At 43.1% G+C, this 26,334-nt stretch overlaps 1 protein-coding gene and 1 long non-coding RNA gene across 2 annotated transcripts in view; one reads left to right on the plus strand and one right to left on the minus strand.

Moving 5' to 3' along the window:
- Positions 1 to 26,334, minus strand: part of B3GAT2 (beta-1,3-glucuronyltransferase 2) — a 204,845-nt gene that overhangs the window by 172,804 nt on the left and 5,707 nt on the right.
- LOC120937022 lies at positions 9,272 to 19,357 on the plus strand. The gene is made up of 2 exons (XR_005748662.1): positions 9,272 to 9,906; positions 19,082 to 19,357. It is a non-coding gene; the product is annotated as an uncharacterized LOC120937022 (long non-coding RNA).

A 26,334-nucleotide genomic window follows, 5' to 3' on the forward strand; every position in this document is an offset into this window, starting at 1 on the left:
ACGTAGCGAACGCAAAAATCCGTCGTGGATCCGCCGTAACTCCTAATTTGCATACCCGACACTGGTTTACGACGCAAACTCCCCCCAGCGGCGGCCGCGGTACTGCATCCTAAGATCCGACAGTGTAAAACAATTACACCGGTCGGATCTTAAGGATATCTATGCGTAACTGATTCTATGAATAAGTCGCATTGATAGAAACAGAGATACGACGGCGTATCAGGAGATACGCCGTCATATCTCTTTTGTGAATCTGGCCCGTAGTGTACAGAGGAGGGAGCGAGCATGTTACTCCCCACAGCGGGAATCCTCGCTCTGTGTGTCTTTTCTCAAACAGACAACCAGGAAGTGGGGAGAAGAGACAAGCCATAGATCAACATCAGAGCAAAAACGAACAATGAGGACATGAAACCAGGACTGCACTAAGGTAAAGGAAGCTATTTAGCTAAAAAAAAAAAATTCCTTTAGTGACCCTTTAACTTAAAGATTAAGTAAGAATCTGAGAAACATGTTGATGGCATAGATAAAAACTCACCATGTTCCAAGATAGGTGTAAGTCCACAAACAAAAACAAGACAAAACTAAAATAAAAACATTTAGACTCCATTCACACCTGAGCGACAGCCGCGTTCGGCGGTAGCGGCGTATTTTGCCGCGGGTGTGAAACTTTCAATTTTTTTATTTTTTTCAAAAGTCTTCCCATTGCTGTCAATGGGAAAACACCACTGTCGCCTGAAAAAAAGGGTCCGGGACTTTTTTTCAGGCGACAGGCGTTCGGCGTCTATGAGATGTGAACCATCTCCATAGACAGCAATGGGAATTCTCCCCTCTAGCGGCAGAAGCGTCCGGCGTCGGGCGTTTTGTCGCTCAGGTGTGAATGCAGCTTTACTGCTACTGCCTACGGGATGATGATTTAGCATCACAGAGTAAAAACTTGGCTTCCCATACATTAAAGCATAAACTGATCCTTATTCTCTCCGAAACTATTTTAAACAGGCTGTTTTCATTTATTGTTTCTTTTCCATATCTCATAAACACTTTGCGACAAAACGCCGGTATTGTCCGCCTAGATGTGCCCCAGATTGACCCCCTCTATGGAGATGGTTCCCATCTCCTAGCCGAACGCCGAAAGCCGCCTGAAAAAAAGGTCCGGGACCTTTTTTCAGGCGGCAGGCGTCCGGCGTCCGGCGTTCAGCGTGGAGATGTGAACCATCTCCATAGAGGGACATGTGTTTTCATCCCTCTGGCGGCAGCGGCGTAGCACTACAGGCGTAAAAACGCCTAGGTGTGAATGGGGGGTTACAGAGCTCCAATAAGGGGTAAATATGTTCATACCTACAGTATAATCTACTACACAGAAGCAGAGGTGGAAGGATGAAAACAAATGTATCCACACTGCGGTCACCATTGAGGATAGTGGTGAGTCACAGTATTCATGCAGTCAGTTAAAGGATGGGCAGATATCTTCTCACCCATAATTTTCAGAGATATACTGCTATCTAAGGCTGTACTAATTGGCTTAAGCAAGTTTTATTCAAATGTCAATCCTCGCCCAAGGTGTTGGAGCACAGTAAATATGGGATATGTTGCCAATAATTTGAAAGGAAATCCCTAGAGGACCCTTGTTGTGGTAGTCATCAGGACTGCTGGTATATCTTTCATTTGCTGCTGTCTGGCAAGTGTTGCAGACAACATTTTAGAGAAGAGTTGAAGTTGATGTCCTTTACACATTAAAATATTTATAGCAGCCAGTAGAATATATTTTCCTGACTTTGGAACTCATAAAAAAAACCATTAAGCAATATCTCTGGGTTTTGAGTCTGTTTGTGATTTGGCTTGAAGATCTTGAATAATTTGAACAATTTAGTAAAAAAGTTAGGTAGCTCTATTATTTCTCTTAGTACTACTCATAAAATTAAGATTATTTCTTATGTTTCAGCTATCAAGGTACGTGGTGTTCATCTAGATTTGTAAAGAAAAAAAAAGAAGAATTTAAATTTCAGAGTTTAACTTATTATATGTTAGGGCAAACTTATCATGTTTAAATGAGTTGTAAAGGAATATATTTTTTTGCTGAAATGACTGTTTACAGGGTATAGAGACATAATAGTTAACTGATTCTTTTTAAAAATGATTAAAAATAGATAAAAATCAATCATATAATGTACCTACAGTTTCAGTTTCGTTTTTGCATGTTTCCTGCTTCTCTGCTGCACAGAGCCAATACAGGGCAGTGATGGTTTAGAAAACTAAACTGATTGGTGTTGAGGGGTTTTAGACACACAGTAATCACACCTCCTTGATTAGTGACCACAGAGAGAAAGCTCCCATGACTTTTTTCATCAGGAAACAGACGGCCAGGAAGTGTTAAGAACAGAGAAGGATTAGAGCAAAAACAAACAATGAGGACATGAAACCAGGACTGCAATAATGTAAAGGAAGCTATTTAGCTAAAAAAAAATTCCTTTAGTGTTCCTTTAATTTCCAAAACATCAGACTAAGAGCCTCTAGCTACGTTGAAGAACAGTTGGTGAAAACTCTAGCCTAAGTATGTTAGATTCCTTTGTTCCACTACAGTATCACAGGAATGCAGGGTTTGTTGCTCAGATCCCCCAGGGTATGTAAGATCCATAAAGGAGAATATGTTTTGTTCACCATTCTGATATATAATTGAACTTCAATCATATGGAAACAAATATGTTTTTTGGTAAGAATTGTTTTTTTTTTTTGTTTTTTTGGTTACAGCATACACCACTAAAGCCCTGTACACACGATCAGTCCATCCGATGAGAACGGTCTGATGGTCTGATGTGCCCACCCACCATAGGTTAAATAACCGATCAGGTAATTTTTTGACCGAAGGTTAACTGACCGATGGGGCCCACACACGATCGGTTTGGACAGATGAAAAGGTCCTTCAGTACGTTTTCATCGGTTTTGACCGACCATGTGTACGCGGCCTAAGTTGTCTAAAAAGCCAGCAAAAAGAAATACTCAATATAGCTCTGAACGCAGAATGTACACCTCATATGCATATGCATAAGGGTAAGCCCAAGCAATATTTTCACAAACCACTACAATAAAATGTACAAACGCTTTAACTTAACTTTGCTTGAAGCAGTCAGAACAAATGAAGGTGATTATTATCAGGTCAAAGTGCTTTTTGTGCTGGTTTTGCCTTATTACACATGTTGTTTTGTAACACAAATAGTTTTGAATCATTTAACAAAATGCTGTCCGAGAAGATAACGAAAAAAAAAACCTTCTAAATATCACTGTTGTTGGGAGGGCTCACATGTATTTGCATCGTCGGAGACAAAGAAAGGAACTGTCAATAGCTAGAATTATCTGGTAACAGCAAATATTTGTTTCTTTAAACCCTGTAGTGTTCAAACAGTCACAAATATATAATCCGATTAGCTCAGATGCTGATTTGCTAGAACAGATTTAAAACATTCCTATTTGTATGTTTAAAGACTCCCACTGAATATTAAAATAGACATGTAATCCCTAAATAAAACCACACAGGTGTCTCTAAAAGAACGTGTCTTTCTGGCTGTGATTATTTTAACAAAGGCTCTTTTTTAATATATATACTGTATATATATATATATATATATATATATATATATATATATATATATATATATATATATATATATATATATATATATTAACATTTTGTTCTATTGGGATAAAGGAGTCAGGTATGGATTAGGATATTATATTATGATCATATTATTAATATTTGTATATTAAAATAATTTTCTATTTACACCAAAAAGTATTTGAATTCAGGGTCAAACTGTACATATTTAGCAATTAAAAAATAAAACTGAACATGAACACAGCCTTATAGACTCAGAGCTTATTCAGTCACTGGAGAAAGAGAACATGCCCATGAGGTGATGTAAAGGTGAATGTGAGTACACCCAATACCTCTTGAGCAGTGCAATAAGTGTTGTTTGCACAGTCATAAGCCCTGTACACACGATCGGTTCATCCGATCAAAACGGTCTGATGGACCGTTTATCGGTTAATTGATGAAGCTGACTAATGGTCAGGCATGCCTACACACCAGTGGCGGCTGGTGAAGTTTTAGGATGGGGGGGGCGCAATACCCCGCCCTTCCAAATTTGGTCCCTCCCACTTCTCATAAGCCACACCCCTTATAGAATCCACCACTCCGTCCCCTGTATTCCACTTGGTTCCACTCAATGTCAGGAGTATACAGCTCAGCGTCACAGCACAGAGTATACATCCCCAGCATCACAAATCATGGTATATAGCGCAGCCTTACAGATCGGTGCAAACAAACTAAAATATGACACTGTTAGTAATGAAGGACTCGAAATGGGCAGGAGATTACCAGAGACTGTGGACATACTGCACAAGATTACCAGAGACTGCGGACATACTGCACGAGATTATCAGAAACTGCAGACATACTGCACAGGATTACCAGAGACTGCGGACATACTGCAGAAGATTACCAGAGACTGCGGACATACTGCAGGAGATTACCAGAGACTGCGGACATACTGCACAAGGTTACCAGAGACTGCGGACATACTGCACAAGATTACCAGAGACTGCGGACATACTGCACAAGATTACCAGAGACTGCGGACATACTGCACAAGATTATCAGAAACTGCAGACATACTGCACAGGATTACCAGAGACTGCGGACATACTGCAGAAGATTACCAGAGACTGCGGACATACTGCAGGAGATTACCAGAGACTGCAGACATACTGCATGAGATTACCAGAGACTGCGGACATACTGCAGGAGATTACCAGAGACTGCGGACATACTGCAGGAGATTACCAGAGACTGCGGACATACTGCAGGAGATTACCAGAGACTGCGGACATACTGCACAAGATTACCAGAGACTGCGGACATACTGCACAAGATTACCAGAGACTGCGGACATACTGCACAAGATTACCAGAGACTGCAGGCATTACTTGTCCTGCGACTTGGGACTTAAATGTTGCATGACAAGTCGTACCCCATGATTTCCAATGAGAACCGTTCATATCTGTGCGACTTCAAAGTAGTCCCTGCATTACTTTGGTCCCACTTTGATGCAACTTGAGGTCCATAGACCTCCAGAATACACAGGCATTGCTTTAAGTCACATCAAAATTGCAGTAGAATTGTGCAACTTTCAGACTGCAGTAGCCTGAAAGTCGCAAGATTCTGCCACAATTTTTTGTTGCGATTTTGCAGCGACTTGAAGCAATGCCTATGTATTCTGGAGGTCTATCAAGTCACATCAAAGTGGGACAAAAGTAATGCAGGGACTACTTCAAAGTTGCACAGATATGAACAGTTCTCATTGGAAATCATTGGGTCCAACTTAGCCTGCAACTTTCCAGTCCCAAGTTGCAGGACAATTTGCAAGCGGGGGGGTGGTGTGGTGTTGACGGCCGATATTTTCCCTGCACATTAAGTATAAAAAAAGTATTTTTTTTAATAACTGGGGGGGTGGTCTGGTGGGGTAGTGTTACCGGCCGCTATTTGTGATTGAATTTTTACATAGAAAAGAAATGTTGTTAATTAGTGGGTAAATGAATTATAAAAAAAGTTTTTTTTAATAATTCATTTACCCACTTATTGCTAAATTGAATCAAATGTAAAAAATAAACTGTTAATAAGCTTAACTGTTAATAATATTAAATCTAAAAAAAAAACATTGATGGGGGGGGGGGTTGTTGCCTGACATTATTTTCGCTGAATATTAAATATTTTTTAAAAAATTGGATTAAGCAGGGGGGGGGGGGGTGGAGGGTGGATGCCAGCCGCCGAATATTACATGCAAACATTTTTTTTTTAAATAAGCGGGGGGTGGGAAGGGGGGATTGTGAAACTTGCCCTTTATTCACATACTGTAGAGCATCACAGGTTCATGTTCCAGGACCTCATCGGATCTTTTTTTCAGGCAGAATAATGCCCTAACATGAGACATTGAGCTCAAATAGTACCAACATCGAATCAGGTGTGCAGACAGTTAAAGATCCTTATTTTTATAGAATTAACTTTTCCTGTGGAGTCACTACTTCAGTAGCCCAACCAGTTCGATGCACCATTACTGGTCCTTCACACTCTAATGTATACATTAAATTATACCTGTTATGTTTGCCTGAAGGTCACATTTAAGGACAGGTTTAGCTACATCAAAACAATGATAGACTGAAAGGATTGCACAGTTACTTTGAATAAGCGGGGGGGGTGGGGGGTGCCGGCCGCCGAATAAAAATAAAAAAAAACACAGAGACGGGCGGGTGCACGCAGAAAGTGTATGCACCCGCCCGGCCATAACAATACACTCCATCGCGCCGGAAGCAAGTGGCGCGATGGAGAACGCCACAAAGGCATATTTTTTTTGCCAATGTAGCGCCGCGTCTGCAATCCCGTGATTGCACAGACGTGGCGCTACTCCTACTGCACTGTGCCCGGCGCCCGGCGCGCGGACACAGTGCACATAAGGCCCTTTTTTGGATTTTTTTTTTTCTTAAAGGGACAGATTTAAATAATTTTTTTTTTTTTACTGACTGGGGGATGGGGGGCGGCGCCCGGGCGCCCCCTATGGACGGGACGCCACTGCTACACACCATCAGTTAAAAAAACGATTGTGTCAGAACGCGGTGACGTAAAACACAACGATGTGCTGAAAAAAACGAAGTTCAATGCTTCCAAACATGCGTCGACTTGATTCTGAGCATGCGTAGATTTTTAACCGATGGTTGTGCCTACTAACGATCGTTTTTTTTCTATCGGTTAGGAATCCATCGGTTAAATTTAAAACAAGTTGACTTTTTTTTAACCGATAGATAAATAACTGATGGCGCCCACACACGATCGGTTTGGACCGATGAAAACGGTCCATCAGACCGTTCTCATCGGTTTAACCGATTGTGTGTACGCGCCCAAAGTGAATGTTTCATTTACCACTTCTGTGTATTAGGGACATTCAACATACTACTCATTTACAGCCCATGGAGCTAATGAGTGTTTAAGGGAATGTAATGAAGCATACTGGACATTTGACTTGGATCTATGCATGTAAGTCCTATGAGAAAATGGCCCCTGTTCTCTTCAATATTGTTATTTGCTCGCCTAAACTGTAAAAGTAAATGTAAAGAATATCCCCAAGGTAGATTATTTGTCAAAATAATCTTATCTTCTGCATTAAAATTCCAGTTTGAGTAACAACCAGGACCTGTGCTCTATGCCTTAGTCTCCTTGACTGTATACAGTATTTTGCCATGGACATACAGTATATGGGTCAACACCTAGGGGAGAATAAACTGAGGCATGGTTTACAACTTCCAGAGGGTACATGACCATGGCCTTTTACATGATGGATTTGAAAAGCATGAACAGGAAGGTCAGTGTACATTTGCACACTATGCTTATCAATCCCCACCTCAACAGTTACTATTGTTTATTCTGACCTGGAATTACCCTTTTAGATTTTTCAGTGCAACATTTATTTACTGCAATTACCAGCACCAAAATGTATATTTTAGTAGACAGATATGATAGTACCCTGCAGAATTTTCTCTGCTTGTTAAAATATTTGTCTTGAAAATGAAAAAGGCACTTTACTAACATTTTCAGGCAAATTCTATTCTAAAGTCATGTCATAAAAAACATTAAAAAAGCTTAGCAAGATTAGCTAATGTACTTTTTAACATAACAAGGACTCTTTCACGCATCAGTTGTCAGTCTGTACCAGGTAGCAATATGCTTAGTGACAACTTTCTTGTGTAAATTATAAGGAATATATAGTGTAATCAGATGCAAGAAGTGGAACTTTCTATTAAAATTTCTGTAAAAGTGATTTACAACTCAAATAGTTTTCCTATAATGTAACACTGTAGTGTTTACCAGCTCAAAGTTATCTGACCCTTAAAAAACAAACTTGAATTCTTGCTTTGCCCCAGATTCTCAATAAAGCCATTTTATTAGAAAAACTTAGGAACACAGAAGTGCATCAAAGTGAAACATTGTACAAGATAAGTAGAACTAGAGTAAACAGTAGCCTTGCCAAAAAAATAAAATAAAAATCATATACAATGCCTGTGGATTACAAATAAAAATCCTAGGCTCATACTAGTCAGTGGAACCGGAAAACACAAATAAAATAAATAAAATATATAGGGCTACCTACTCAAGGTTTAAATATTTACTTTTTTTAGGTGAATTTAATGCAGAGGTAGGCAACCCTGGCCCTCCAGCTGTGGTGAAACTACAAATCCCATCATGCCTCTGCCTCTAGGAGTCATTCCTGTGATTGTTAGGGTTGCAATGTCTCATGGGACTTGTAGTTTCAAAATAGTCGGAGGGCCGAGGTTGTCTACCCATGATTTAATGTATCTTCTAACTAGACAACGATGGTCCTGAGTCATCATTTAGCAAAGAGATTTAAGGTAAAGGGTATTTAAGGTATGCTAAAGTGGCCTCTCAACCAATAATATTGAAGGTCATGTTAGCATACCTTAAGTGTTATATTGCACTCCTTAAGCAGTAATGTAGCTTAATGAGTGGGGGCCAAATCATCTTCTTACTGGTTAATTTGGCAGTTTTTGTCACCACATGGCTTCACATGGCCCAAACGCTCCCTTCCTGTCTGTTTGGGATCTCACTCTCTGTCCTGTACTGTATACCGGTAAACTAGTAACAGAAAGAGCATTGCACCAAAAAAAGTGAGGCAAATGGTTTGGCTGAGACAGCCTATAATTAAAGTCTAATACATATTCAAAAGAGGGAGGAAGATAATCCATGTGGGCTACTGGTCCAAGAGTAGAAGCAACCTCTTAAGCACTAGGAACAGAAGAAGAAGGGACAGGCACCACTAAGTGCAGTATGTCAGTAATAATTTTTTTTGTAAAAATAATACATTATCCACTCACATGGTGTAGTGTAGAAAATGGCATATCAGGGATATATGGAGCTTCCACAGTGCTGGTGTGATGGTATGTGGTGCTCGCGCTATTAGTGGACCATCTAGTGAAGCTGAAGAATGGCTGGACACTCAGTGACAGAGTAGGAAGGAGGCTGATGGCTGTGTCAGGCCTTGAAGCACAACGTGCCATGCAACACCAGCCAGAAGATGTCCTCCACAGGAAATTAAGCTGTACTTCAATGCCTGACACAGCAGGCGATTTAGTTCGCTTGTGCCGCTGTAGTGGATGTGATAAAAATAGTCAAACTAAGATAATGAAATGCCTATTTCAATGCACAAACACATGCTTTATATCACATATGATCATATATATATATATAACGTATGCAAATAGGTTATTGATTGCTATAGGAATAATCACATATAATCGTAATGCATAATTTACCCCTTTGCTAATATAATGTTGTATTTCAGAGATGCATCACATGGTTTATCAGAACAGGAACTCAGTCTGCAAAAAACAACTATTTTAGGACAGCTGAAAGTCCCTAAGAACCACAGAACCAGACAGATGCCAGACGCCAGGACGTCACAAGAATAATATTACATATTAATGAGAATGTTGAATATTAATGAATATTAATGAGCATGATCGTGTGTTCGGTCATGCGCTCTTGAATGTACTTGTAATCCATATAAAAACACACGGCTTGCAATAAAAAAGCAGAAGTAACGGTCTTCACCCTGAGACACAAGTCTGAGTGTAGATTATTTACTTTAGTTCGTTAGTTTGTACAAACGCTTCTTATCTAATTTGGCTCAGGAAGCAGATATCAGACACTCCGTGCACTTGGCTCGGGTCCAAAACAATTGGCGCCCAACGTGGGGCTTCGGGCTTCCTGATTCGGGCCAAGCCGATCGAGAGGGGACTGGGACGGAGACCAATGCGGACGGGTGCAGAGACTGATCACCTCTGAGAACGGTAAGACACTTTTAATTTTGTCTACTGTTCATCCCGCCCGTGGTTGGTTAGTTCCTGTTCCCGTGTCGGCTTGCCCTCGATCAGCAAAGCAGGCAGATAATATAGCTTGCCCGAGGGTCATTTATAAGAACCTGCATTGGTATCTGCAGCCTGTATTTTGTTTCCTGTTGTTTTTGTTTTGTTCTGTCAAGCTTGGGACGGCTGTTGGGAATAAGGGGATTAATTATATAATCACGGATGAGAATTGACGTGGTCAAACTCCTCCTGGGGGAATAAATAATTGTGCTGTGAAGCACGGATGACCAGGAGGGGGCGTCAGGAGAACGCATAGTTGCGTGGGGATCCCGTGAGGACTAATAATCCTATATTTCACTGCGGTTGTCACATATCTTGGTGTTTTGTTATATGTGCTGGCCTCTGATGTTTGGATGAGACAGGCAGAAAGAAATAGAGTCACAGATGCGATAACTGGCTGTGATAACGTGGTCAAACTTCTCTCAGGGTTGTTGTAAGGTATACCTGAGAAGGTGCGCACAGCTCAGGGTATCAGGTACTACTGCACAGGTGTGCACAAAGGTGTGCAGGGAAAATCCTGTGACGTTGTTCTGAGGTCTCATCTTTTAATCACATGAGCCAGGGATGTCATGTCCTGAATGTGTCTGTGGGCTACTGTTAGGAATTCATTCAGAGGGTTGGGGGTTGGTGAAAGTGATAACCCCAGGATACAGGGAAGAAATTCTTGGCCTGAAACCTTTGTTGGTAGATTTTCCAGATGTGTTGGTGTTCAGATTAAACGTGCACTACCCAGTCAGAATTGTAGTCGGTGCATCATTACCAGCAATAGAAGGTGAAGCTAGAGAGAGGGGATACTTACCTATTAGGTGCCCACTCCAGCCAGAACAGCCAGAAAAGTGTGAGGAGGGTGAAAAGGACAGAGTCAGAAGTTTGGGTTTGCCTCTGGGAGACGTAAATGACATTTAAAGGAACGCACTGTATTTAACTGCTGTATTGTTTAAGCTCGTCTGTCTGTAGCAGGCTGACACTTTCGATTTAAAAAAAAAAAGGAGAAAGTGTACTTTTAAAAAAGAGGAAGTGACAGCGCAGAAAGATCTCAAAAGAGCACGCAGCCAAAACTTCAAACTTGTGTCCTAGACAGCCTTGTAATACAAAATCCAGAGATCTGAACGTGTATCCCTCCATTAAATAGCAATGGGACAGAAGTTAGAAAAGCCGAGGGAAGGCAGCTTAGCTTACAGCTTGGTTTTAGAGAGGGAGGGAAAAACAGCAGTTAAGAGGATAAATGAACTTGCAAAAGTATGTGACATCAACATGCACATGGGTGGGAGGTTGCAGGCAGAAGAATGGAGGGTGTTGTTAAAACGGAAAAAAGGTCTATTGTCTGATCATGGCTTATTAGCTACAGCTGAAGCCTGGTACAGAGTATCGCAAGCTGTCCAAGTAGAGGGGTGGTCAGAGCAAGAGACAAACCAACATGGATATATTGTATATGTGTATCATAAACCAGAATGTACATTTGAGTCTGGACGGCCACCACCCTATAATGGCGTCCGAGCACAGGACAGGAAACCCTGCCCCTCAGCAACCGCCCCCTCACTTGATCCTCCCACCAGGCACCGTCCCAAGGTACCACCTCCTTCAGCACCCATGGCACCTCCCAAGGGCAGTGGCCATCTTGCAACACCCAACACTGGTGACACAGGAAGACTCCCCATGACTGCTTCCTGTGACGGCCATATTGGTACACCCATACCTATATGCCCAGTGTTAGATCAGACCGGAGCATATTACAAGGAAGGTATTAACCCATTAATGATGTTAGAAGATGATGAGGATGAGGCAGAGGAAAGCATTGATAGTCACTGCCACTCACCTGAGCACCAAGAAGTGTCAGTGACCAAGGGGGGCGTCGCTCCAACTGGTACCACTCCCAGTTCAGCCAGTCATGAAGACCAGGGCCCAGCTCAGATTATAGTGTCTGGAGGCCTGTCGGATGTGAACACCAAGACAACTACACTTCCATACCAGGGCCATGAACCAGTACATCCCCCCCCTTCAGTCACCTCACAGGGCGCTGCATGAATTCTGTATGGAATCTGACCGAGTGACATCCTCACATCTCCATCCCACTTCCACAGCAGCACGGCCTACATCCGCAGGCCTGTGGGGAGCAGCGCAAACAACCAGGGTTGGTGCTAGGTTCTCACTCCCATTGTATTCCCCTCCTCATTCACAACCGTTCTCTGAGGACACGGCGAATGTCTCAGGAGGACCCACAGGTGATTCACATGACACCATACAGTATGGCCCCCCCCCACAAAACAGGGGACTACCTCTCCAACCACCACAACAGGGAAATTACTGGAGACTTCCACCCAGTGGGTCACAACCTCACATACCAAGGGGGGAAATGCCACCTGCACCACTAGGCGCACCCCTGATGTATGTGACCTTTAGCCCTCAACAAGCATCATCCCTTGTAACCAGTCTACCAGATCCTGAAAAACAGCCCATGCCATTTTACAGAAGAGTTGCCCAGATCCAGAAGGCATACTCCTGTGCCTGGCGGGACCTGGTAAGTCTCTGTGAAATCAAAGCAGGGGATGCTTACTGGCCAGTAATGCTAAGGTGTTTCAAGGTGGACAGTGGCATCCCTGACAATACATATGGTTCGGGATGTGAGTTTGTGACGCAGTTACAACAGTGGGCACGTGACCGCCTGGCAGACCAAGCAACAAACATCCAAGACATTACACAAGATAAGGCTGAATCAGTTGAGAAATTCCATACTAGGATGTTACAGGTGTTCACCGATTTGGGATTCAGCACACAAAACAAGGCACATACGCAGATGCTATCCTCTGCATTTGTAACAGGCCTCAGGGACACAATCCGGAAAGGCCTGCTACTATCTCGGCCAGAGTACAGAGTGTTACCTCTGGACACTCTACTACTGGTAGCAAAGGGCATAGAGTCCTCACAGGGTAATAGGAAGGCAGTCCCTCTCATGTTGACTTCTGACACACCATACCCGCCACCACAAACACGAAACCCGCGAGCCTGCTGTTACAACTGTGGAAAGCCCGGACATTTTCGGAGACAATGCCGAAGCCCGTGGAGATCCGATCGAAGACAGCCCGATCAAGGGGACCAAAGAAGAGGAGATGCTCAACACCAAGGACAAAACGTCCAGGGGAATCCCAACTCAGCACCCAATGATTGGCCTCCTCCTCCTCTGTTTGGCCATATGGATCCATAGGAATTCGGCAAGCCTGTGTCATACACTCCAACCATGATCGCAACACACAAAGATTCAGGGGGACCTCTAGCCAAGATAACACTCAGCATCGAGGGCCGGCCCACACAGTTCATTTGCGACACAGGTGCTGCCCGGTCTGTTATTCGAACGAAAGAATTACCCGATATCTCCTTCCTATCTGACAATGACATCACGTGCGTTGGAGTGGATGGAACACCCCGAAAAAGTCCTCTAACCCGCCCCCTACAAGTTGGCAACATCCCTGACCTGCTAACAAGATTTGTGGTTTCCGACACCTGTCCCTTGAACTTACTAGGGGCTGACGTCTTATCCAGACTCCAGGCCTCAATCTCCTTCCAACCTGATGGTGGTATCCGAGTAACCTCACCACTGACTGATGAAGACACGTCAGCATTATGCTCCATTCCGCTCTTGCTGTCCCTAAACGTAGAAGACAAGACTGGAATTCCGGAAGAGGTTTTAACCCGAATACCTTCCTGCCTGTGGTCTACAGGCCCAGAAGACATCGGTCATCTAAAAGTCCCGCCTGTCATGGTCAGAATGAAGCCTGGTGCCCCTTTCCCCAGAAAACCCCAATACCCCCTCAAGCCCTCCGTGTCAGCAGCAATCACTCGCCAGATAGAGGCCCTCCTCCAGAATGGGGCTCTTATACCCTGCACAAGCCCCTGCAACACCCCACTCTTCCCAGTCAAGAAGAAAACCCCAAAAGGAGAACCTGTGAAATATCGCATGGTGCAGGACCTGCGAGCAGTGAATGAAGCCACCATACTGGAGACACCCATCGTACCCAACCCACACACCTTGCTGGCAGGAATACCACCCACGGCCAAGTACTTTACTGTGGTGGACCTAGCGAACGCCTACTTCAGTGTCCCCCTAGACCCGCGTTGTCAATTCTTATTCAGTTTCATCCACGAAAGGAAAAGCTACACCTGGACTGTAATGCCGCAAGGTGCCCAGAACTCCCCGTCCCAATTCTCCAAGGCAATGAAATTCATTCTGGACACGTGGATCAAACTCCACCCAGACGTTGTGCTTCTCGAATATGTGGATGACCTCTTGCTTTGCGCAGATACCCAAGATGAGGCTGCCACCCACTCTGAAGACCTTCTTTGTTACTTGGCTGAACAAGGCTGTAAAGCATCAAAACAGAAGATCCAGTGGTGCAAGCAAACAGTGGTCTTCCTTGGACATTGTATCTCACAAGGCGTAAGACATCTTACTCAAGAACGAATAGCTGTGATCAAAGCAATTCCGGTGCCAGTTGGCCACAAGTCTCTCCATGCTTTTCTGGGCCTAATATCTTATTGTCGTTCATGGATTCCAGAAGCATCTCTGCTAATGCAACCACTCTATGATGCTCTAAAGACTGATCCTTTCACTCTGCCACCAGAGGCCCTTACAAACTTTGAAATTCTGAAACAGATCCTGTCGTCGGCCCCTGCCCTTGGCATACCAGACTATGAAAAGAGCTTCAAGCTATTTGTCTCAGAGAGAGAAGGACACGCCACAGGAGTACTGGCCCAATCTTGTGACAACAGACTTAGACCTATCGGGTACTATTCCTGTCGATTGGATCCAGTAGCTAGGGGGGCACCCTCCTGCCTCAGAGCTGTTTTCGCAGCCCAAGCCCTTCTGGACAAAACTGCAGATCTCGTGTTGGGCCACTTCCTCATCCTTCTAGCTCCGCATGACATATCAGCCGTGCTAAACCAAGTACAACCAAAACATATGTCAGCAGCAAGACATCTCAGACTACAATGCACTTTGCTCCTCCCGAACAATATATCCCTCCTCAGATGTAACACCCTCAACCCGTCCACTCTGCTCCCGCTTTTCGAGGGGGGATACGACCCTTACGATATCTCTCACGACTGTCTTGAAATCATGAAGATGGAAACTACACACCTGCCAACAGTTAGCAGAGTGCCTCTGGACGACCCTGACCTGACTATCTATGTTGATGGATCAAGATATGCAGATCATGAAGGGAGGTACCACACCGGATATGCTGTCACTACCAGAGACACAATCCTCCATGCCTCTGCATTGCCCCCCTCTAAGTCCGCACAAGAAGCAGAACTTCAGGCCCTAATCATGGCATGCAAGCTGGCGGAAGGGAAGAAGGCTAACATTTATACGGACTCAAGATACGCTCTTGGAGTGGCCTGTGACTATGGTGTCCTGTGGAAGAATAGGAGTTTTCTGACAGCAGTGGGTACACCTATAAAACACAGCGCAGCAGTCAGGGACCTGATTGATGCTCTGCTACTTCCTACCCAAGTGGCAGTTCTCAAGGTAAAGGCACATGGCAGACTGAACACTCAAGAAGCACAAGGTAATCACTTGGCGGACACTGCAGCAAAACATGCCGCGAAAGGTGTGCGAGAAGTTGTACGCAGAGTGGACGTCCAAAACATTCCAACACAAGAGACAGTACAAGCCACCATGATCTTGCAGAACCCTCCTGTGGATTGGGCACGCTTGAAGGAAATGCAAGAGGCAGCAAGTGAAGAGGAAAAAGGAACATGGACGAAGAAGGGAGCCATATTGAAGGATGGACTCATGGAAGTGAATAAGAGACCATGTTTACCACGGTCCATGTTCCCAGCTGTGGTGCAGTGGGCTCATGGTGCTTCTCACCTGTCGAAGACCTTGATGAATGCTTTGATCAATAAATACTACCTGGCCCCAGGAATTACCCCACTTACCAACAACTTCTGTAAGTCATGCGTCATTTGTGCCAAGTGCAACCCAGGCAGAACGGAAAAGACACCCATGAAACATCTAGCTAAAGCTCAATATCCCTTTCAACGAATACAGATTGATCATATTCAGATGCCGAAGAGTGGCCGGTATGAATACGCTCTAGTAATCGTTGATATGTTCAGTTCCTGGCCCGAAGCGTTCCCTGTGACCAACATGACAGCGAAGACCACAGCCAAGAAGCTTCTAACGGAAATAGTGTGCAGATATGGTGTCCCAGAGGTCATAGAGAGTGATCAGGGGCCGGCTTTCACGGCCTCGTTAACCAAAGAAATATGGACAGCCCTAGGGGTCACACTTGCTTTCCACACCCCGTATCACCCTCAGAGCAGTGGGAAGGTAGAAAGATTGAATGGCACAATAAAATCCCGAATGTTGAAAATGTCTCAGGAGACAGGGATGAGCTGGCCAGATAGTCTACCCATCGCCCTGTTCAGTGTGAGATACACTCCTAAAGAGAGCCATGGTTTATCACCTTATGAAATACTGTTTGGTTCAGCCCCGAGATTAGGGTGTTATTATCCACAACAGTTACAGTTACAATCCGATGTATTAACTGATTATGTGACTGCTTTATCTCGTGAATTAACCCGAATCCATGCAAAGGTTTTCTCTTCCATTCCAGATCCTGAGTTAGATACAGGAACACACAAGCTGGTCCCCGGTGATTGGGTTCTGGTGAAGAAATTTGTGCGAAAACACCCTCTTGAACCAAGATATGACGGTCCCTTCCAGGTCCTCCTAATAACAGCTACATCTGTGAAAGTTGCAGGGAAGAATACCTGGATACACGCCTCCCACTGCAAGAAGGTCACCATACCCAAGGAAACGGATAAAGATAAATCATGATCATATATATCCTTTGTCTGTGTGGGTTGACTGGGGCACAGCATGCAGCCATTACTAAGAAAGATGGGAAGGTCATTTTTTGGTATAATTCATCTGATACCCATATAGCCACGTTTGACTTCCACCCGTGTAAGATACTCCCATGTCCTGAGCATGACAGCAGGTCAGAACGGTATGAAAAAGGTGACGGAGAGGGATATATATGTGTCACTAAAGGGTCATGGGGAAAAAATTGTGACAGTTGGGGAGCAGCAGCTTGGAACACAGGGACACCCTGGGGATATAACCCTCTGCCAGCCTATGACAGTAAAGACAGCCAGGGGGAGCCCTTGCTAACCCGTCTTACCCTCACCAAGCCAGGGCCCAGTATGACACTTGTCCTAAACATACGGAATCCGAGCCCATCCGATAAGGGAGAGTATGTGTTGGGGTGGTGGTTCGGAGGTGGTCACTGGGGTCATAGAGGGTCTTTCCGTCTAGAAGATATGTACAACAACAATGAATGGCAGCCAATCAAGAACCTGCCGCCCCCACCAAACCCCTTAAAGCCCCATGTACAGACCCTGGAGGACATGGTTGCAATAGCAGATCCTACCTTCAAGGATACAATGGAGGTTGAGACCGGCCTTTCAGAAATCAATCTCTGGCTAGAATGGATGAGATATAGCGCCAGCAGACATAATAAAACCAACTGCTATGTCTGTGGTAGTGCAAGGCCACATTTGGGTACAGTCCCATTAGTTATACCTAAAAAAGAGGAAGAGTGCTTCCTAAGCCTCTACGCTAACATTTCCACCAACCAATTAACATGTGAAAAATGGAAAAAGGAATATCCCATAGACACCAGTGCTTCAATACCTAAGATAGCTATCACCTTATACCCTGGAAACTACACTTGTTATGCTCACCATGAAGGGAGGGGTAAAAACCTAGGTAACTTCTCCAAAGGTTACTGTGCTTCTTACAGTCATGTCCCGGCCAACTTAATACAGAATCAAAGTCAATCCTTGGGGGATGTGTATTGGATATGTGGAGACATGCAAGTGAGGTCCAGATTGGAAGGACAATGGAGGGGAGAATGTGCCCTTGCAAAGGCCATCATGCCTCTGCACATCCTAACCCTAACGGAAGGTACTCACAACACACAGGGTAAGAGGACAAAAAGGGAAGCCCTTCCGGGAAGTTTTGACCCTCATGTGTATTTAGATGCCATTGGAGTTCCGAGGGGGGTCCCTGATGAATTCAAGGCCCGAGACCAGGTAAAAGCAGGTTTAGAGGCCCTAATCCCCATAATAACTGTTAGCAAAAATGTAGACTGGATAAATTATATATATTACAATCAGCAAAGGTTTGTCAATTACACGAGAGACGCATTCCAGGGAATAGCCGAACAGTTGGAGGCTGACTCTCAAATGACTTTCCAGAACCGGATGGCTCTGGATATGATATTTGCAGAGAAAGGAGGGGTTTGTACTGTGATAGACAAGATGACCAGCACCACTTGCTGTACCTATATTCCAGACAACACCGGCCCGAATGGCCAAGTCACTGTAGCCCTTAAAAAGTTGAAGAATCTGTCAGTTGAACTAAAGAAAAATTCAGGCATCACAGATCCATGGGACCAATACTTCAGTTGGATGAACGGGTGGCAGAGAATTTTAACCCAAATAGGAGTAACCATACTAATCTTTCTATTTCTCCTCGCTCTGATAATTTGTTGCATACTCCCTTGTTTAAAGAAATGTATAGAGAAAGCAGTAGAACAAGGAATCCCTACGTTCGTGAACCAAGACATAGGGCTCGAGGAAGATGAGTACGAAGAACCGCACATTCCACTACAGACATTCCCAGTCTCACATCATGAATAGGCAGGATGACAGGGACAAATAGGGTAGGAGCCTTGAGGCCGCGACCTGGGTCCAGCTGCAGCGAAAGCCATCCTCACCACTAGAGGCTCTGGGGAAAACCTGCTGGACCTTAGACTCCGCGCGCCTTGGGGTGGGGAAACTTAGATTAAAACAGGGACAGATTAAAATAGATTAAAATAGACATTTCAAGGGGGGTGCTGTAGTGGATGTGATAAAAATAGTCAAACTAAGATAATGAAATGCCTATTTCAATGCACAAACACATGCTTTATATCACATATGATCATATATATATATATAACGTATGCAAATAGGTTATTGATTGCTATAGGAATAATCACATATAATCGTAATGCATAATTTACCCCTTTGCTAATATAATGTTGTATTTCAGAGATGCATCACATGGTTTATCAGAACAGGAACTCAGTCTGCAAAAAACAACTATTTTAGGACAGCTGAAAGTCCCTAAGAACCACAGAACCAGACAGATGCCAGACGCCAGGACGTCACAAGAATAATATTACATATTAATGAGAATGTTGAATATTAATGAATATTAATGAGCATGATCGTGTGTTCGGTCATGCGCTCTTGAATGTACTTGTAATCCATATAAAAACACACGGCTTGCAATAAAAAAGCAGAAGTAACGGTCTTCACCCTGAGACACAAGTCTGAGTGTAGATTATTTACTTTAGTTCGTTAGTTTGTACAAACGCTTCTTATCTAATTTGGCTCAGGAAGCAGATATCAGACACTCCGTGCACTTGGCTCGGGTCCAAAACACCGCGCTATATAAGTTTTTCATTCATTCATTCACAGCCATTGGCCTTCTATCTACTCTGGCCCTGAGTGTCCAGCCACTCTTTAGCTTCACTGGATGGTCCACCGAGAGTTCGGGCACCACATACCATCACACCAGCACCTTAATAGCTCCCATATATCCCTTACCCCTTACTACACCATTTTAGTGGTTAATGTATTGTTTTTGCAATAAATTATTTGTGAGATACGGCACTTAGAGGTGCCTGTCCCTACTTCTTCTGTAAACTGGTGCTTACTGGCATCTATCACTCTCAAAATGCAGTTTATTTATTTTTCTGTAATATTACTTTATTTTTCTCCATTTCGAAAACACTGCAGGTAACTCAATAGAGCATAACGCTATTTACCATCAGAATTTAGTGAACTGTAAACTTTATAGGCTTTGTGATATTGACAAGAAAGCAGCACACAAATAGAGGATGTGCCTTTTAATTCCTTATCAACACAATCTGTCAAGAACAATCGTTTTAAGAGCCACAGAGGGAGATCCATAGCATTATTTATGGGTGCTATATTTTAGGTCCCTTTCACCAGAGCTGTAAGAGTTTCAAGAGAAAGATCAATCCTTTCCATTACAAGATATGTCATGCTTGAAATGATCCATTTGAATTAAAAAGTTTGCTTTATTTATAGGAGCGCATATTATAGAACGTTCTAGAAATATGAAGTTGTGATGTATGGAAAATGTGTAAACATGTTAATGGTCTATAATGTACCTGTGATGGAGCTGAAAAAGTATGGTCTATAATATGATTTTCCGAGCAGCTCTTATTATAGGATAAAGAGGCAGAGCAAGGTTATGTAACAAGTAGAGGGTAGGCTAAATGTATAGGTGTGAATATTAATATAAAGATAGATATTGCTACCAAAATTATGCCTGAATGGATGAAGTACAGGTTTGCTATAAGGATAGCTCCATTAAACCCAGTTAAGAAGAGTGTACACTAAATTGAATGTGTAACAGCCACTCACCCATATACCCCCATTTTAACAAGTTTCTGGTTTTAAGTCCCAATCATAGTACTTTAAGGTACCATCATTGTGTAGCAGCTTTGGCTTGCTTTGTAGGTGGGACCAACAGAAGTGTACAGAAAAACACAACCACCCTAGATGGGCTTGGGATCTAAGAGTGGCAAATTGGCATACAAAAAGGCATGGAGGTATGGATTATTAACACAAGGCCTTCCTTTTTTCTGGACTAATGTACTGTATTTTTTTGCAATGGAGTTGCCTGTTATGAAGTGGTACAGCAGTTCTATTTTGTGAAATAATTAAATGGAATTTCTTAAAATGAATGCAAATCTGAGAGTTAGATAACCCACAACCATCTTCCTGTGTGGCTGGTATTTCAATGGTTGTTGAGCAGCATTGTTGTAGTGGCTAACCTGCCTCCAAGAGGTAATCTGGAAATCTCTTTAACACAATAACACAGAGACATAAATATATAAAAATCTGAAATTCTTATCAAAAATAAACACTACATTCAGGACTCAAATTATACCCACTTAAAAATACAGTGGCCCGGATTCAGATAGAATTGTCTATCTATGGGCGGGCGTAACGTATCGCAGATACGGTACGCCACCGTAAATTTGGGCGCAAGTTCCGTATTCAGAAAAAACTTGTGCCCTTAGTTACGGCGGCGTAACATATGTGTGTCGGCGTAAGCCCGCCTAATTCAAATGTGGATGATGTGGGCATGTTTTATGTATATTAACTGTGACCTCCCGTATTTGACGTTTTTTACGAATGGCGCATGCGCCGTTCGTGAAAAAATCCCAGTGTGCATGCTCGAAATTACGCCACAAATCGTCAATGCTTTAGACGTGAACGTAACTTACGTACAGCCTTATTCGAACGACTTACGCAAACGACATAAAATTTTAAAAACTCGACGCGGGAACGACGTCCATACTTAACATTAGCTACGCCTCATATAGCAGGGGTAACTTTACGCCGGAAAAAGCCTAACGTAAACGACATAAAAAAATGCGCCGGCCGGACGTACCTTTCTGAATCGGCGTATCTAGCTCATTTGCATATTCCTCACGTAAATATACGGAAGCGCCACCTAGCGGCCAGCGTAAATATACAGCCTAAGATACGATGGTGTAAGACACTTACGCCGGTCGGATCTTGGGGGAAATCTATGCGTAACTGAGTCTATGAATCAGTCGCATAGATACGACGCCGCACACTCAGAGTTACGACGGCGTATCCGGAGATACGCCGTTGTATCTCCTTTCTGAATCTGGGCCAGAATGTTTAGCACTTAACTACGAAAGAAAAACTAAGTACCTCTTTAGTACAAAAAAAATAAAAACAAACCAAAAATGAAAAAAATAAAATGTCACTTTACTAATGTGAATGTCACTTTGCCTGTGTCAATGGCAACTTATTGACATCAGTTTAACCACTTGCTGCCCGCCATATAGCCAAATGACGGCGGCAAAGTGGTTGCGATACATCTTATGATGTGGGCATCGCATCGCACCGGGGGGCGCGCATCACGGCGATTGGAGACAATCACGGATGATCACGATGTAACCAGGAATAGCCGTTGATCGGCTTTTCCTCACTCACGTCTGACAGACGCGAGTAGAGGAGGGCCAATCAGTGTAGCCCCCCTCGGATCCCACCCAGGACCACCAGGGAAGCCGCCCAGGACCACCAGGATGGCTACCCCACTGGACCACCATGTATGCCCCCCTAGACCACCAGGGAATGCCAATCTGTGCCCAGGCGGCTGCCAATCAATGTCCAGGCAGCTGCCAATCAATGTCCAGGCAGCTGCCAATCAGTGCCCACCCACAATGCCTACCACTGACAGTGCCACCAGGAATGCCTACCAGTGCCATCTACCAGTGCTGCATATCAGTGCCCATCAGTACCACGTATCAGTGCCCATCAGTGCCGCCTATCAGTGCCACCCATAAGTACCAATCAGTGCAGACTTTCAGTGCACATCAGTGTTGCCTATCAGTGCCCACCAGTGCCACCCATGAGTGCCCATCAGTGGGCCTATCAATGCCCATCAGTGCTGCATATCAGTGCCACCTATCAGTGCCCATCGTCAGCACCTGTCAGTGCCACCTAATTGGTTCCACCTCATCGGTGTCACCTTATCAGTGCCTGTCAGTGCTGCCTCATCAGCGCCCATCAGTGAAGGAGAAAACATACATATTTAGAACATTTTATAACCGAAACAAACGAAAAAAAAATCTAAAATGTTTTTTGATTTGTTTAGCAAAAAATAAAAAATGCAGAGGTGATCAAATACCACCAAAAGAAAGTTCTATTTGTGGGAACAAAATGATAACATTTTTATTTAGGTACAGTGTAGCATGACTGCGCAATTGTCATTTAAACAGTTACAGCGCAGAAAGCTGAAAATTGGCTTGGACAGGAAGGTGTTTAAGTGCCCGGTATGGAAGTGGTTAAGACACTTCTGAGATCATTCAAAATTATTCTACAGCTGACCTCTTTTTAACCTGCATTTGACCTGCTTCAACTGAGTTTTGCATTGCCATATACTTATATAAACATATTGACACAGTTTCTAATTCAGTTTTAGAGTGTAGAGATCTAGATTTTTATCAGTATTACCGTATTTGCCGGCATATAAGACGACTGGGCGTATAAGACGACCCCCTAATTTTCCAGCTAAAATGTTGGTTTTGGGATATACTCACCGTATAAGACGACCCCTCACTGTGCCATTATATATGCCTCACTGTGCCATTATACATGCCTCACTGTGCCATTATTACATGCCTCACTGTGCTATTATACATGCCTCACTGTGCCATTATTACATGCCTCACTGTGCCATTATACATGCCTCACTGTGCCATTATTACATGCCTCACTGTGCCATTATTACATGCCTCACTGTGCCATTATTACATGCCTCACTGTGCAATTATTACATGCCTCACTGTACCATTATTACATGCCTCACTGTACCATTATTACATGCCTCACTGTGCCATTATTACATGCCTTGCTGTGCCATTATTACATGCCTCACTGTGCAATTATTACATGCCTCGCTGTACCATTACATTCCCTGCCTCGACGATCTCCCTACCTTCTACTGTTTGCAGCATACAGACGGCGGACATCCATTATTCAAAAGCCGCGCCTCCTTCTCAGGCTGTTCCGTGATAGGCAGAACACTAATTTTTCCAGCAGAGCCTTTGTTCAGTGTTCCGCCTATCATGGATGTCATCTCCTCCGAGGCCGAGGCAGAGGATGAGAAGGCATCCGTGATAGGCGGAACACTGAACAGAGGCTATGCTTGGAAAATTAGTGTTCTGCCTATCAAGGAACAGTCTGAGGTGGAGGCGCGGCTTTTGAATAATGGATGGCCGCCATCTGACACACAGGTACCTGGCGTATAAGACGACCCCCGACTTTTGGGGCATTATTTTAGATGCAAAAAGTCGTCTTATACGTTGGAAAATACGGCTGTCCATATACATAGATTTTATTTTGTTCAGCCTGCCATAATAAAAAATAAATCCACGATACACAGTGAGAATGGACACATTTCTTTCTGTGGCTATTGTATTGTGACAGTCGGCCCTGCCAGCTGCCAAAATGATTTTTCAATCAAAGGATTATGGGTAGGAGGGCAGCTGACATGGCCACCTACTGAACACATTTTTGCTGGTTCATCAGGAACCATCCAAAATCCACTTATAGATGTTCTCTTTTTAGTAAACAGAAAGTAAACATAATTATGTTAAAATTTATAAACCACGAGTAATTATGTCACATAGATTGTGTACAATATCATTCCCCTTACTACTACTAAAACTAAAACTAATAAAAAATTTCACATAGTGACAATACAATATGCTTTATCCACCGAAATAGAGAAAGCTTTAGCAGCACTAGATTAAAAAAACGTGATCATGAAGTCAATAATTCCATTCCACCAAGTGAGTCTAAAGGGTTAATTAAAACTATCATGCAGGGCAGGAAACGATGATTAAAGTCACTTCAAGATCCCATCACCACACCTTCACCACACACTCACCAGAACAAAAAATGAGTAACGCCTTGGAATTAACCTTTTTATCCAGCAGAAATTAGCTGTGCTTAGAAATCCTCCTCTGGTCGGCTGAAACCGCTATTCACTACACCTTTAGAACCAAGATCCGCTTACACAGATATCCGGTGTATATGAGGAGCCTCCCCTCGTCAGCAGTGATCGACAATAAAAGCAAACAGGCTCATAGCATAACTCTGTAAGTTTATTGTTACCACAACCCCCCGCAAGTTATGGACTTACAATGTTAAAAACATTAACAGCATGTAAAACCGTGTAACACTTTGGACGCACGTAGTCTCACGCTCGCGGTGATCCCTGGTTGAGCCACACACTCACTGACTGACCCTGTAGCCATGTGAACATGCCCTAACGCATTTCATCATAGACTTCATCAAAGGGCGGGAAGTCTATAATGTAGTATGTTTTAATATGATAAAGAGTTATACCAAATAAAAAATGGTATAAAAAACTATTCTATTTGGTATAATTCCTTATCATATTAAAACATACTACATTATGTATCATCTTCCTGTGGTCCCTTTCTGGAGCACTTATTGTAGTTATACAAAGTGGAAGTGAGGAGGAAGGAGTTGAGTGGATGTTTTGGTCCTGTTTGCTTGAGAAGTAGATCTCTTTATTCTCTGATTGATGGTTACTTGTTTGGCCGAAAAGTTTTAGTGAGCCCATATATATTTCTCACATATTCGGTGGAGCAGAATATATTGAAGAATTGAGCACCATCATTTTAAAGGAGCACGGTGTATATGGGTGTTTCTTTATACACATGGACGTTTTAGGCTACAAACTTTTTATGTCATGAATTATTTGTCCTTACAGCTGTAGCGCTCATTTTAGAACATTTGTTATTTTAGGTACGCGCACTAATAATTTAAAGGAGCAGCGCCTCTTTTTGTTGATTTTTGCTACGGTTATAGTAAGGTTTACACTAATAAAGAGCAGCAGCCTTGCATCACATAGTGAAGGTTAAGTCATAGATACATTCAGTTTGGCGCCCTTATATTTGATTGCACTTGATATCACAGGAACTAAAGGTTTACTTTATTAATTGGTTTCCTCAAAAAAAGAAGGTATTTTACACCTACAATCTCTCTCTGTAGGTGCCTATTGTCAAACAGGTAAATATAGTTTGTGGCAAAAATAATCGCTTTCCTGTTGATATACTTGTAATGTTCCTCCTTCTTTTTCCTGTCCTCTGGGGAATATATTGGTTAGGCCCCCATGCTTATGTCTCTAGGTCTGCACACCTGCTACAGCCAATATGAAGTTACAACTCATCCAGGATTTTTTTTGTATTATTATGTATATTTATTTTACACAAAGGTGGGTAAAAACATATACGAACATTTCCTGTTCAGCAGAAACAAATGTATATATTATGGCAGGAATGTCTTACTTCTGGGAAATCCAAGACATAAAAGAAGCTAAGGACTATATTAATTTATATTTAAGTACCAGTAATACCAGCTTAAGCATAAATGCTAATGAAGAGCTTCCCATATTTTAGTTAGTCATTTGTGTTTCCTTAAAGTTATTTGGGCTATGTTAGCACATTACCTGGAATGTTTATTGTATTTAAAGCTGACACTTTTCTTGGTTCAGAGAGGACAACAAATCAGGAGGCTATCCATGCCAAAATATCTAATAGACGGCTACACAATCAACTGTTGGCATTGACTCTTAAAAACCATTAATCCAAGTCCAGAGATTGAAGTTCAAATACCTGTTAATTATACCACCTG

This window comes from Rana temporaria, chromosome 4, assembly GCF_905171775.1.
Source record: "Rana temporaria chromosome 4, aRanTem1.1, whole genome shotgun sequence".
Classification (NCBI taxonomy): domain Eukaryota; kingdom Metazoa; phylum Chordata; class Amphibia; order Anura; family Ranidae; genus Rana; species Rana temporaria.